The 14949-nt window shown below is 40.8% G+C and overlaps 1 protein-coding gene across 1 annotated transcript in view; it reads right to left on the reverse strand.

Moving 5' to 3' along the window:
* Nucleotides 1-14478, reverse strand: part of cald1a (caldesmon 1a) — a 65150-nt gene extending 50672 nt beyond the window's left edge. Inside the window, exon 1 of the mRNA XM_036577476.1 lies at nucleotides 14340-14478. The gene's annotated coding sequence lies outside the window, so the exon portion shown is untranslated. The remainder of the gene's footprint in view (nucleotides 1-14339) is intronic.
* Nucleotides 14479-14949: the final 471 nt, after the last annotated feature.

A 14949-nucleotide genomic window follows, 5' to 3' on the forward strand; every position in this document is an offset into this window, starting at 1 on the left:
AAAAAGACACACTTGTCCAAATATTCAACCTGTCAGGCAGCATGGCCTTGAGGGGAAACTAACAACCGCGCAACCTTGCAGGCACCAGCTATCTGATCAATGGGCCTACTCAGCATGCTTACTGGTGACAGATGAGGCGAGAAGGCACTGAAGCAGCAGGCTAATCATGACATGAAAACACATGTACTGACCTTTCATAACATGTTCACTTTCACTTTAGTATTTACAGATACTTACAGCAGTGAAACCAATTCACTGAGGACAGGATTGTGGCGCTGAGTTCTTTTGGTAATTATTCAGATGTAGTTCCTCCATACTGCAACAATTAGTTAACAAAGTTGGTAAAATCATTCTATCAATCCTAATGTGTATTTTTTTAATGTTTAAATGAAGAAAACACACTACCATGCAGTGTAATGTTTACATGACATATGCAGTCATTTTGACAGATTGCAGTACACTACAGTAAATATTGGGGGCGATATAGCTTGTACTGTTTTGTTGCCCCATTAAAAAGAAAAAGTCACTTGTAGCACAGAACATTAAGTAACAATGCAGTGACGGGGCAAAGGAAGCAGAGCTAAATAAAGCTGGCTTTACACTGTGAGATTTTCATGCAACTTCAGGTGCTCAAAACTAATACGAAGCAAAATTTATGAGTTTACAATGTAAAGCCTTCTGCAACTCACCTGAAACTAAAAAAAAAAGTCTCAACTGCATGAAGCAGCCAAGCCAAATGCTGGTTTGCATGCTGGCATGCTGGCCAACCAGCATGGCCATGTTGGGTGACCAGTAGCATAAACAAGTGCGGAATTAATGATAATATATTATGTGATTATATTGAACAATATAATTTCTACTGATTGGTTTCAATCGATACATCACAGACAATTATACACAACGAAGAATAGTTTCTTGGAATAATGTGGCTTATTTGCTAGAAATGAATTAGTTTATCTATAAATTGCTGCTTGTGTTCTAGCAAGCTAGGTTATTCATTTTTCTCTCTTTTCTCTCATATAATTAACTAGTGGAACAATAGAATGTGTTGCATGCAACTTTGATCATTTTTAAATTGCTTCAACTTGCAACCTGTAACTTGCTGCATTAACGTTTCACCAGGCAACGCGGGTATTAGCTGATTCACCAAATAATAGTTGATAGATTAATTGATTATAGAAATAACCACTTAAGACTATACACACAACAGTTGGCCTACGATTTCAGAAACCCAGCAGTTCTTAAGAATTTCCACTTCTTTCACATGCAGTTTGAAGTCTAGCATCTGAACAGAGTCTCATTCAGTCCAGACAGAGTGAGCTCAGCAGTCCCTCTTTCAGCTGCTCGATTTCCCTCTCTCGTAATTAACATTAGCCAGCAGTGCATGCTATATATGACATCCCCTGCTGGAACATTTAATGGCACATAAAAATGTTTTCAACATAAACCTGAGAAGTTCCTGATGCCCTGTAAAATGGGCCTGATTAATAGGCCTACCTCTGACAGGCATCCTTTAGCTACACCATACATACATGGCCTCCAAGCAGCAATAATCGAACAGCGAAAGATGGAGCTAAAAACGGCAGAGTGATTTAAGACCCCGCTCTGGATCACAGCAGGGTGCGCATCTTCCGTCATACCGTACATGGAAACACACTAGCCAGAAGCATGGCCGCCACTCCGTTTCGTACATCCACAGCACATGTGTGGAGCATGTGCTCCGAAACTCCGGCCCTCAGGCACACGCTTCTATCACATCTTTCGTTTACGCCTCACAAAACCCCGAACTGTGAGAAAACATTTGCTCCCCAAAGAGAATTAATGCCATGGCTACCTCATTCTTGAGTGACACCCCCCTCCTTTTTCTTCTAGCATGGATATTAATCATCATCAGCATATCTATTTAGTGCAACAGAGCTCTGTAAATCAGACAATGGAATGTGTTTTTGTGTCGAAGCATGCGAGAGGATTTCAAGGGTATTACGTGACAAGAGATCTCTAAGAAGAAAAGAGGGGGAGCACATTCCCCAGGAGAGACAGGCAAAAGGAGATTAGGCCTCAAGCTTGATGACCTCAGTGTGTGGACATTGTGCAGAGTGGAGGAGAACGCTGGGCCACCACATTTTCGAACCCTTCAGGAGAAGAAACTGTGTCATTCTTTTCTGAGTAAACACACAGACCACAGTCTATGAGAGTTGACTGACATCTGTCTAAAGGATTGATAGCATTTTACAAGCCTACTTGTTATATGAGTACCTTTTCACAAAATGCTAACTGCTTATCAGGGAAGTAGCCTATTCCTTCACAAAATGCTAACTGAAAGATAGCAGTGGTAGTTAGCTTTAGACAAGTGTTAACCGTTAGCATTCTGCTAACAAGTTCATGCTAAATGGTCAGGGTGTAATGATTCACAAAATTTATTATTCGGTTCAATATATGATACAGTGGTGTCTCAATTCAACAATTTTTGTTGATATAGTAAAAATAAGGAGTGGCTAAAAATATGCCTTACATTATTATGATCATGTTTCCATTTTCAGTTTATTAGCACCTTCAACATTACGAATGTACAATATTTGATTCAAAGGTTGTCCCAATCTAACGTACTTTGTAAACTGCACAAGCTAATTTAACCTGCCAGTCATAATACAGTGACACGATGCGACATGATGAAGTACAAACTGGCCCTCAGCTTTCATTTGTGATAAGCAATGCCAGCACTTTTACCAATGCTAATACCTCTATTGAACTGTGACCTGATTCTAGTTTTATCTTAGGAACACCACTGAGGAGCTTCCTTTACTGAGTGACAGACAGTGGAAAAAGAGTGCAAACCATGATTCAAAGCAGGCTGGGAAATCCACTGATCAGGATCACCGCTCACAGCTTCAGTCAGTGATGGGCCGGAACAACTTAAAACAATCAGACTGATGACAGCACTGGGGAGTGTGACCAGAAAGAGGCTTTTTAAGAGCCCCATCCTGCTACGCGACCACTTCCTACCATTATTCCTTCCCAAATTCTAGCATGAAGTGGACAAGCATGGCTCTGGAGAACCACAAAAGAAGCATTCCAGTTTTCTATCGTGTAGTCTAAAACAAACACGGCTAACATGCCTCACATTAATCATGTCTCCAAGGCATGTACACAATGTAGGAAAGCTCTCACAAGTTCAGGAATGTTTGCATGAAACCTCTGCATGAAACGTGTGTGCGTCAGCTGCAGAGGATATGCAGCGCTGCTGTGCTGTGTGGCCCTTCAGACCACACATTCCTGCGTAAATGGAAAACCCTTTCTCGTGCCTCTCTCTCCGCTCCTCCCGTTATGCTAGCACAGCCCTGCTCTTTTGCTCATATTTATGCTGGCCATTATTATTAGCAAGGCAGTGGGCCAGTGTTTATGGGCACTGCTTACAGTGTGACCCCCTCTGAGGCACAAAGGAGGCTGCTGTCGAGGCAGAAATGTGGGCGTACATACTGTATTTACTGCATCACATACATAAAGGTGATAGGGATCTTTGGTAACTGCTATGAAATCAGCATTGTGGTTTTATTGTAGCATGTGCCCAAGATAAAGCTAGACTTTATCCATGTTCTGAACCCCTGTAGCTACAGGGGACAAACTGGAAAGGGAAACTAACGTTTATTTTCACAGCAAAGCCACTGTTGGATCTGTTATCAACCCACCATTATGTCTAAATGTAATAAACTGTTTATTACAAAACAGACAATTACAGTTCTAAGATCTGATTAGCTAAGCCACATTAGAAGCTGTTGTAAAATAACCAATATACACATATATCAAGTGAATTCTGTAATAATGTACTATTAAAATCACTGTGTTGTTTACTATATAATCTGTGGGATGTTGGTTGGCAATTTAGTCTACTGTTAATAAGTTGCAGCACTGGGTGGAAAAACTGTTTATAGTGATTATTTCTAACATTAACAGATTTAACCCCTTAAATGGCCAGATCCTGCCAAACCTGCAGGACCAAACCTGCACTAGACATAGCTATAACTTAAAGGGAATTTTTTTTCAAAATTCCAGTCCATCATTAAGATGTAAGAGAAGTGATTCAGTGTGGTTTGATGTGAAGTGCTCCATTCTAGAGAAACCTACAGAGTCAGAACTGTTCACAGTAGTGGTGATAGGAATCAGATGTCTGTAGCATTTAATGCTAAACTCAGAAGACGCATGTATGTTCACTGACCAGACAATAGAATGTGATTTTAGATGGTAAATTAAATGACTATATTTGTGTTGCAGAGATCATGACCTCCTACCACTACCACTGTAAAGAGTCAGTAAGTTTCTCTACAATGAACCATTTAACATTAAACTAATTAAAAATTGGTGGAATTCCCCTTTAAGAACAACTCAGGCAGTTTGCACTGTACTCTATGTCATTACTGAATAATAAGCATGAGGATGTACTTTATAATTTTTGGTTTTGCTACACTTTTATGACCAATAATCATAACTAATAATCAACAAATAATCCATTGGTACAATAATACAACTTCCTTTAACTGTAGGAAAATCACTGTAATGCACAGCCTCCCAAAATTTATTGCTTTATATTTATTTTTATTACATACTGATGTTAGTAATGGCCCAGAAGTTTTATATTATCTACCGACAACGACTAACAATTTCCGCATCTTGTTCTATGTCCCAATAACTGCCTATTTAGCAATGTATTGCTGTGAGGTTGGTTGTAATTCATGAAAGCTTGCTGTCTTTCTTTCAGTGGAGCTGTGACTGCCTGTGGTTCCATAAAAATACCTCTTTGTGTGTCTTTCTCTCTCCCTCTCTCTCTCTCACACACACACACACACATACACACTTATTATGCACTGGATGCTCTTCCTACGATGGATTAATTTTGGGTCTCTTGCTTTACTTGAACAGTTTTTCTATGCATTCCTTTAAATCTAATCCTTTTAAATTTACCATTCATGCAATATAATCATTTACTAAGAAAAAAAGCCAGCAAGAATGTTTCTTATGAATTTCATAAAGGATCCTAATATTATGTAATCCTTAGTCTGACTAAAATAACATAATCCTCAGACAAGCATGAAACTGTACGCTAATTTAATATCGGCTGAGTATATGTATACATTTCTCTGATTACAGTTAATGGCCAAACTGGAACTGAGTTTAGTATATGAAACCCACTACCAGGGGAGCATCATGAAAGCCACACTGCTTTCTGCTGTCTGCCATTTACCCCACCATCTTCCTTCCAGTTATACACCTGCTCCTCCCCCCTGATATACACACCTACACACACACACACACACACACACACACACAGACACACACACACACACAATCAGCCATTTAAAGTGCTGTGTGTGGCTCTGTTGACAGAGAGCTTGACTGACTGACTATTGCATTTCAGGCAGGTCTGGGCGGCTGGGACGCTATTACTGATCATTAAGTTGAACCTGAACTAATGGAAGGCTATTATTATCCAAGGTGGTCTCGAAGACATGTGTCATAGGCTTGAGTGGCACGGCACTCTCTCTCTCACCGTTTCTCACTCTGTCTCTCTCTCTCTCTCATATACACACAGAGCAGCACAGCAGACGTTATTGTAACAAGAGTCCATTGTTCTCTATGGCGCTGCTATATTCATTAAATCAGACTTTAATGAGGCCAGCCAGGCTGCGCGACATAGCCCCCCCTCCTCACACACACACACAGACATTAGGTTTGTTTTTCTACAGTGTTAGGATTTATGGTCATACATCAATATATATTTTTATATAAGTGTAAATATATATGTCATAATAATGTGACTGATATATATCAGTATCAGCAGATATTTGCTGAGAAATAAAATCAAAAGAGATGTCTAGATTTGCAGAATGTTTAGACGACACTGACCTACAGTGCTAAAATTTCTACATATATATATGAATATGCTAATGCTGGTGTACCTAGTCCCAATTTCTGCATTTTATAAAGATACGTGCATGAAAAATATCAGATATCGGCTTCCAAATTATGCAAAAAAGTAGAACAATTTAGATCCAAGGTTTTTATGTGACAGATTATGTAAATACCAATATGTAATAAAAACTCCATATGTATAGATTTCAAAGTCCAACCCTTAATTTATCTGTAAATATGTAGTTTTTCTAAAAAAGCAGAAAAAAACTAGGAATGAACGACTTCGTCAGCAGATTTTTGCTCCAATCATGCAAATTGGAATTGCCAATTCATAATGTTGATTATGGCCAATCAGTGATGCAATTTTATGACACAAATAACAGGAGTTAGATAAGTGTACTCTGTATTTGAATGCTGCTACTACACCTATACCAAACCATCACTGTGATGCCACAGAACTTCACTATCTTTGCTCTCTATGAATGGGCACGATGGTGCTTTCTTCATCCCAATCTCTGAGCATGATGCTACCCAGCTCTAGAGACACCAGAACTGGCCATAAAAAATCATGATCAGCACAGTTTACAAAGTCAAGATCAAGGTAAGTCCCACATTTCTCTGGTTCTCCTAATTCAAAGTCAAGAAAATGTCCCGAAAACATAAGAAAACAAACACTGACACACACACACATATATTCACACCATTTCTCCATAAAGACACACATTCTACTGGTCTTTGCCATCTCTTGATGGCACGCAAGTGCTTCAGTCATTAATAAGAACATAGAGTGAATTCTGTCTCCATTAGCCAAATTGCTGTTTACCATGCCAAGACCAGGATAAACAAACAGAGGCCATGATGACCTCGCTATTGTTTTGATCCATGCGTCAGCAAAGCGGCTTCTGGGTTCTACTCAGCCGTTGACACAATTCTAGCGCCTGCATATTTGTGAGGTAATCTTGTAACCGGCTGAAAAAGCTGAAAATCTGCCGTCTGATTATCCTCATTCTGTCAGCTTAAGTACGACTGAGGAGCAGATTCAGTTTAGCCCATGAATGTCTTCGCTGACTGATGGCATCAGTAGCAAAATAAATACCCTGAATAGCTGCTTGCTACTTGTGAGTGGTTGCGCCTGTGATGTGTAGTGAGCAGCCTGAGTCAGCCTGTGTTTGAACTGCAGCTGAAGGCCAATAAAATCCCCTTTAAGAAAGCCAGACCTGAGCTGTTTAATAACAGCCTGAGTGATTGTAACAGAGTCATTTCTAGCACGTTTCTTATGAGGTAAGAAGCTCTCTATGCCAGTCGTTCTCCCAGAAGAGCTCTCCTGATTACACAGCACGCTCAGAGAATCCATTTCTACCACTGATTTTCTGCTAGCTGCCTGGAACTGCATAGGAAAACACAAACTGATGAATTACAGTGCCTAGATATACATTGTCAGTGTTAAAACAAGACCTTGGCTGGTAGCCTAGTGGTAGGGAAGGTGAGCCATCAAACGGAAGGTTCCGTGTTCAAATCCCATGACTGACTAGATATACCTGGTTGTGCCCTTGGGCAAGGCACTTAACACCCCCCACTGCCCCAGGTGGCGCTGCTCTGCTGGCGATGCTGTGCTGCTCCCAGATTGGGCATAGTTAGGCAACAAAATGATAAATTTCCATTGTAGGACCAACAAGTACATAACATATCGTTATTTTTGTCCTTTTTTTTAATAACTTGAAAATGCCAGCTGCTCTTTGCATTGCGTCAAAATTTCATGAAGAACGGATCAACAGAAATTGTCCAAAATTACTTTGTTACATTGACTTACATTAAAAGTAAAGAATGTTGTTTCTTCTTCTGTAAAGTTAACATTGTATAGATACAAGGTTTTGTTCCCTACAGCGACAATTTTTATAACTCATCTTTGCAGACAGTTAGTACTTGGTCTATCTATGCTCCGCCCACAAATGCTTTCTTCCATAGCAACTGTTCAGACAAGTTTTCCAGAAGAAGAATCTTATCCAACCTAATAAATGCAGGTTGGAGTTCAGATTTGCTGCATGACATTGAGTTTCCTGTTTACAATGCTGTGCTACTGAGCTGGTCTTCACTATTGTAGTTAATCAAAACTAGGCAAGCTGGAAATGACAATGAATTTTCCTAGAAAAAATTTCCAAAGAAATTTTGACTAACATTCTGTAAAACTACTCCAACCTCTTTGGACAGAGGATGGATAGGTGAGTTGGGATTGTCTTTGTATGTCATTGTAAATTGTAAATTGTAAACGATGTTCACCTTGCTTTGCATCTGCTGCTCCTGTCTAAAAGTACTACTTAGGCAAGATTAATTTAACATGGGGAGCTGGGGTAATGTAATTATTACCACTGTTTTAGTTATTTTAGTCTTGTCCGAATCTCCCAAATCAGTAAACATTCCCACGGCTTTTGCCTACTATTAAACAAACTGTAGAAGTAAACCCAGGTTATATTAATCCTGTGCAAATTGTTGTGTTGATAAATATTCCACCATGTTCTGGGAAAATAAGTTTTTGTGTTTTTTCTTAAGTACGGAGACACTCAAGCTCATATGTGTTATCCTACATCAAATGTATGACTCTGAGCACCTAAAATGACAGAAAAAGGCTGATTTTAAAATGCAATCCTGACTGTGGCGGTAAATTCCCAAGCTAATGTCATTGCTAAATGTCTAAATGTCTGGCTGTGTTTTCTACTTGTGGGCAGCTGGACATATTGTGTACGAAACTTTTTTGGGTTGACATAAATCAAGTAGCCATTCCCATCTCTCTAATTTGCACCAATATTTTTATCCTATATGAACTGGTCATTAACTTTAAAGATGTCCTGTGATACAATTACATTACCCCATTCCCCTATGTAAATCCCAAATCCCAACCAAACAGTGCTCCATTTTTTTTCCACAGTCTGTCACTTCGTTTGTATGCAGCTTGCTATATAGCAATAAATTACTTTGTATCCTGTATCAATGATGCAAATACAAGCTGCCAGATTTACTGTGTTTACAAGTCACAAGCCTAAAAAGCTATGTTGAACAGCACTTATATAAGGGCATCACGACATATTTAACACACAACAGACACAGGTTATGGGGGAATCCTGTGTGACTTGCCATGCTAGACTTCGATCTTGATCAAATTTAACTGCCTTGTTCCAAATGGAGCAATGACATGTGAAGTGGAATGGGGGTGAGGTGAGGTGGGGTGGGGGGCATATGTGCTGTGCCTACAGCACATTTCTGAAGAGTCCTCCGAGGCTCATATATTAACGCATAAATATGCTTCTGATTAGGAGGAGCGAGTTCACTTCATAAAGTCACTCCTAAACAATTACTACTGCTCCCCATTAGCAGACTGCAGGCTGCCTGAGCCAGACTGGCTCTATTAAAGCAATTGTGCACACACTGGAAGAGCTAAAGTTACATGCCAAACTGTGTGGCATAATAACGCTTCAAATTAAAACACTTACCAGACACACACACATATATACACACTAGCATAGACTAAATTCTCTGTTCCCTGCATTGCTGCTCCAACAAAATAAGGACTGGGCTCCCCTTTTTGAGTCTTGGTACTTGACTCATGTTCTTAATGAGTTTTTTCTTGGTACTATCACCCTATAGTCTTAATAATAAAAGGTTCCTAGGTTGTTCCCGGCCTGACTGTTCAGTTTTAGGTAAAACTTTCAATTTTAATAGATTTTCTACATGCACATCACATGCACACATCTCATTTACCAAAGTGGTTATTTTGACAGCACAGACTGAACTACAGCCCATAATGCTTTTGACAAACCCCTCCAAGACAGGGGTGATGCTGTTAGTACATATGATTAGCCTATGTTTTGCCATTTTTGAAGAATGTTTTGGCAAAGAAACTGGACGGCTTCATACCTTCAGTCTCTAGATTCAATGCTTTTTCTGAGGGGAGCCATCAGGTAAAAGCAACAAATAACGCAGACAGACATGGACATGTACATCTTTAAAATGACATAAAATCAGATTATGAACGTTTTAATAGTAACAATTAAGCCTTGGATAATAAAAACCTACTATAATAAAACTAAATACATTAACTATAGTAATAGAATTTTCAATTTGTATTTTGAATTTCAGCAGTTAGACTATAACTCCCTTTGTTTACAGCTTCTTTGTTATGGCCCAATATCAAGCAATCCTTGGCCCAGTACTGCTCCATGGCCAGGTCTTTGGAAATCTCTCCTTTAAGAACCATCCACTGAACATTTCTTTAAGGAACTGAAAGTGTTTCTTTTAAGGGATCGCTCCAAGAACCCTTTTTAGCACCTTTAACCCTTTATTGACCAGGGTATATTTTGGTTTTTCCATCTGAATTTACATGACCAAATTGTTCAGTAACTGCATGAAATAAATGTAATTTTTTTTTTTTTTTAAAAGCTCCCCTCAGATTAACAGAACATGTTTTTTATGATCATACACATATTGCTACATGCTTACAATTTACTGCTGAAAGCCAAAAATCTTAAACGCTCTTTGTATTACTTTATAAAAATAATTTTTACAGAGTATATCACTGAAGAGACACCATCTGTTTATAGTTTATAGCCCAGATTTGTGGAAAAATGGGTCAACTTTCAGTAGACAAAAAAAGCTTTCAGCTTCTTCTATTATAAGGGTTTAAAATTACATTACCCCTCTATTTAACTGGAAAGAAGACAGTTACAGCTCTCATATGACACCCACCTTTTGAATGTAGCTTATGAAATATGAAAGTTATGAAGAATATGACGAAGTGCGTTCTGGAACCACCGGTAGTCCCAAGGAGTTGAAAAGGTTCATTTTAAGTGTAGACTTGCCCCTGTTGTAAAAAGCACTCATAAAACTATATTAAACTGAATTGAATGATCTCACACTGCATTTGATTACGTTTTTCAAGCATGCTTTTAGTCTTACATCATAACTCAATCTATATGTGTCCCTTAATTCCTCAAATCACGCTATTCAAATGAGACCTTTAATGTGATTTCCACTGGCTGGGCAAGCGGACATGTTGGTCATGTCTTGATTAGGCGTGTTTGTTTAGTTTGGGCTCGGAGAGGGGTGGTGTGTGAAGCAGAGAGCCCTTGGGCTGAGCATGTGATCCCCATGGGGAAGAGGCTGGAACAGAGAGACCAGGGAAAATGGACTCAACTCAGATATTTCCTGTGCTTGTTTTATCAGATGAGAAGAAGCCTACAAGAGGGGGAAAAAAGTACTGTTCCTCAGTGGTATGTTACTTTATCGGTCAGTCAATTTGGGAACCTGACATCAAGCATCTCTGGGCGAAGACATGCTATAAGGTTTCTGGACAAATCTTAGAAGGGCAGCCATTATATTGGCTTATAAATGTTAACATAACGACAGGAGTGTCAGGTTTGACCATATGGGTCTCAGGGGACCGAGGGGAATGCATTAAAGGAATCCAACATTTTTCTTCACAAGTGAACTACCAACATTCTGAGGCTACAGAAAAGAATGAATAATGCCAGCGTGCAGATGAAAAAGATGGTTAAAACTTGAGCTTCGATGGTTCGTCCATTGCAGACAGGATTTATTTCAGTAGCTGATCTAACATGCCTGCGCCCTTGGGCAATGGAGCGAGGAGAACGCATCCGTCAGCGATATCCATCACCCCAGAGAAATCCTCACACATCAGCAGCCCCGGCCCTCTGCAAGCCTCCCCTTTTAGGAGCTATGCAACCTGGGTCCAACTCTGGCTTCCAGGATCCAACTTTTCCACTGAAATCTGCCACCGCGACGAAGAACAACAAACGGACCGCAACATCAAATTTCTGCAAAAAAAGAGAAAGGCCTGCCATGCGAGGACGGATTTCAAATGGGGGCGAGTCAGATTTATATATTACTACCAAAACATCTGCAAGGCACTTATTGCATATTTGCAAGGACCTAAATAAACACGGACTAAAGTTTCAGATGGCTCTGACCTCACAATCGAGGAATGTCCCTGTTTTGTCGCTTTTTCTCCAATCGTCACAACTGGTTAGGAGTTAAACGTATCTCAAGTCTTGAAAGCAGCTGAAAATTCACTGGGTTACACAACTGGCCGTGTGGTTCTGGGCCTAGCGCATTCAAATTACATGCTATCAGATTCAAAGCGGAGGAGGGCTGGTTTGGAACATGATGTGGTTCTGAGTCGCAGGGCCGCATCTCTTGAGGTTTCTCCCCTCCGTCAATCACTGTAACTGAAAGTTAATTGAACATTTCACGACACTCGTCCAAAGTAAACATTTTTTCAGTCTTATTTTACAAGGATACATTTGAAAATGCTGTCTTGGGCTCAGGAAATGCAAGCCAATAATATATAAGGGCAGTTTAGCTTGTGCATTTGGGCTCTTCTCATATGCATACATCTGGGTCTCCCTTTCAAGGATATTTTCAAGATCACCATGCAGAGTTCCAGCTCTGTGCGAGAGCCTGAAATTAGGAAAAGTGTTTTGCACATTTAATGAGAACCTATCTAATATGAACTCGCTTATTACACTGTCATTGACCGACACTGTAATTACATGTTTTAAGGTATTTACAGAATCAAAACGGAGTTGCGGCAAACATAACACTCCAATAGATTCTGCACAGTTGGAAATATTTGTTAAAGCAAACTAAACCAGATCAGGCAGAGGAGAATAGCATGGGCTGGTTCTGGGACTGGCCCAGCTGTCAGGCAAACAATCTATCCATCAGCATGGTGAAGTCCACCCCTCTGCTCTGCTCCTAGGTCAATCTTAGTGCTGCAGGCCTGTTTTCCAGTCCGGGCACAGGGGCCGCTGCGCTCCGGAAACGCAGGGCAGTGTTCTCTACATCCTGCTCTGGTCAGGCCCATGCCAAAGCCTTGTTATCACTGTGCAGAATTACCTCCAGATTCCTCTGGGCTCCACTCGCCCTCACATTACAGCGAGTGACCGCGAACGAGCGAGAGAGAGCAAGAGAGAGAGAGCTAGAGAGAAAGGGTCAAAGAGAAAGAAAATGGTGCTGTTATGCATTCCAGAGGCTATTCCAATCGTCTGTCACCAGGTTCAATCTGTTCCTTATAAGGCGAGGGCATTCCCCTCATATTTTCCAAACACCACACTGTTATCAGATCCAGTTTCGTGGCCAATTACCGGCCTGCCTCATTGCTCAAAGCTCTAAAGCCTGTACAGCTACCTTCATACTACATCAACATGTTCTGGGGCCAGCTGAGACTGGCCAAGCCTGGGGCAAAAACCATCACTGGGCAAAACAGCAAAACCACTGCAAGATCAAAAACTTAAGGGCCTTCTGAACATTATAGTGATTCAAACGGATGTCATCAGCGCTGTGCATCGATTCATGCTGACCTTGCTCTTCACCAAGTGGTTTAAAAGAGATGGCAAAAAGCACAGACAGTTCAAGAAAGGGACAATACCATGCACCTGGTGACTATACTGCTTTATGGTCTGGACAAAGGCCAACACTTATGGCACATCCTGGGACGGTCAGTGATCTTACTGAAATCCACTGGTTCCTCTGTTCAGTAGAGAGAGAATTCATTTAGCAAAGCAACCCCCCTCTGTCTTCCACCCCCTGCCTGTCCACAATCCCACAACAGAAACAGATGAAACAATGCAAGAATGTTCGTGACTGGCAACAGCACACCACAAATATTTTGGGAAGAGAAAGAAGAGAGCCAGGCAGCCAGTAAAAACACCATAGACGATGCTACCGAGATTCTTACTAAGTGTTGCAGCATCCATGGGGATAAGAGTTTAACTAGAGAGATAAAAACAAAGGCTATTAAAATCCACCACAACGTGGCATGTTAGCTGCACCTATATGACAAAGAGAAAAAACTGACAGAACCAGCATAAAGACTGTGGGTCCGAAGGCATATCAAACATACTGTATTTGAGCAGAAAAAAAAAAAACTTAAAAATGACTTATTTTGGCCTGGGACAGAAATTACTGTTTAGTTCGGCTTCTGAGGGGGTTTTGTGAAATCTTCAAGTTGCTGCCTCGTTCATAAACACAACTACAGCTCTCTAAGGGGAAAACCATAACAGAACCATTCACTTCCATTCGAGCATTTCAGAAAACGACTAGCTGGGTGAAAAAGAAAAAAAGAACAGAAAAAGACGCTTTCATTTCGTTCAGGTTCAAAATAAAGCCGAACTGTAGCACTACTTAACAAAGTGGCTCGCCGCACAGAAGGCTGCTCACTTCAGCATCACAGACTGAGCAGCAGCACCTAAAGCTCATAAAACTGACCGTAACGTAAACACACTCATTAACAGCCTGCGACATACGGAGCCGTTCAAAGCTGAGGAGGGAACTTTAGCAGCCTAACGATGCCTGCCGGTCAGCCAGTTTTACACACTGGGTGGCGAAAACCGTGAAGCTGCTCACACGTTAGGCTGGACACTTACCTGCACTTAGCGTGGAAGTGTGGACGGGCTGGAAATCGCCAGAGTTTCCGAGTGGACTCGGCTCAGATTTGGACTTGGACTGGCTCTTCGCTGGAAACGAGTCTTCAGTGTTCAGCCTTCAACACAAGCTCCTCCCACTCGAACTGCTCCATCTCTTGTGTTTACAGCACCGTTCACACGCAGCTGGCTTCACGACGCTAAGATTTCGGTGGGCTCACCTCTTTTTTGCCGAAGGAAAAAACAGGCCAGAATTTTTTTGGGAGCAATTAAAGTACCAATGCGTCAGGCTGGCACAGAAAATAGAGAAAAAGTTCAAATACCAACGCATTAAAAGCTTTGGGGAGCTGTAGGAAGCAGCCAGGCTGACTTGCTGAATGCCCTTTTTTGGTTATTCTTCATGAGGCCTCAGAAAGAAAAGGCCACACTGTCAGTAGTGATCATAGAAAATGTTAGTCTTGGAGAGAAAAGGAGGTCGGCGGTCTGGTTAAGCACTTTAAACACTATAATATCTTTTGGGAAATAAATGGGAACTCTGCACCTTTTCTGATTCACGATGGATTTAGAAATCAAACAAAGTGCCCTAAAACTGCCCACCTAACTGATCACACTG

Source organism: Colossoma macropomum, unplaced genomic scaffold (assembly GCF_904425465.1).
Source record: "Colossoma macropomum unplaced genomic scaffold, Colossoma_macropomum, whole genome shotgun sequence".
Taxonomy (NCBI): Eukaryota; Metazoa; Chordata; class Actinopteri; order Characiformes; family Serrasalmidae; genus Colossoma; species Colossoma macropomum.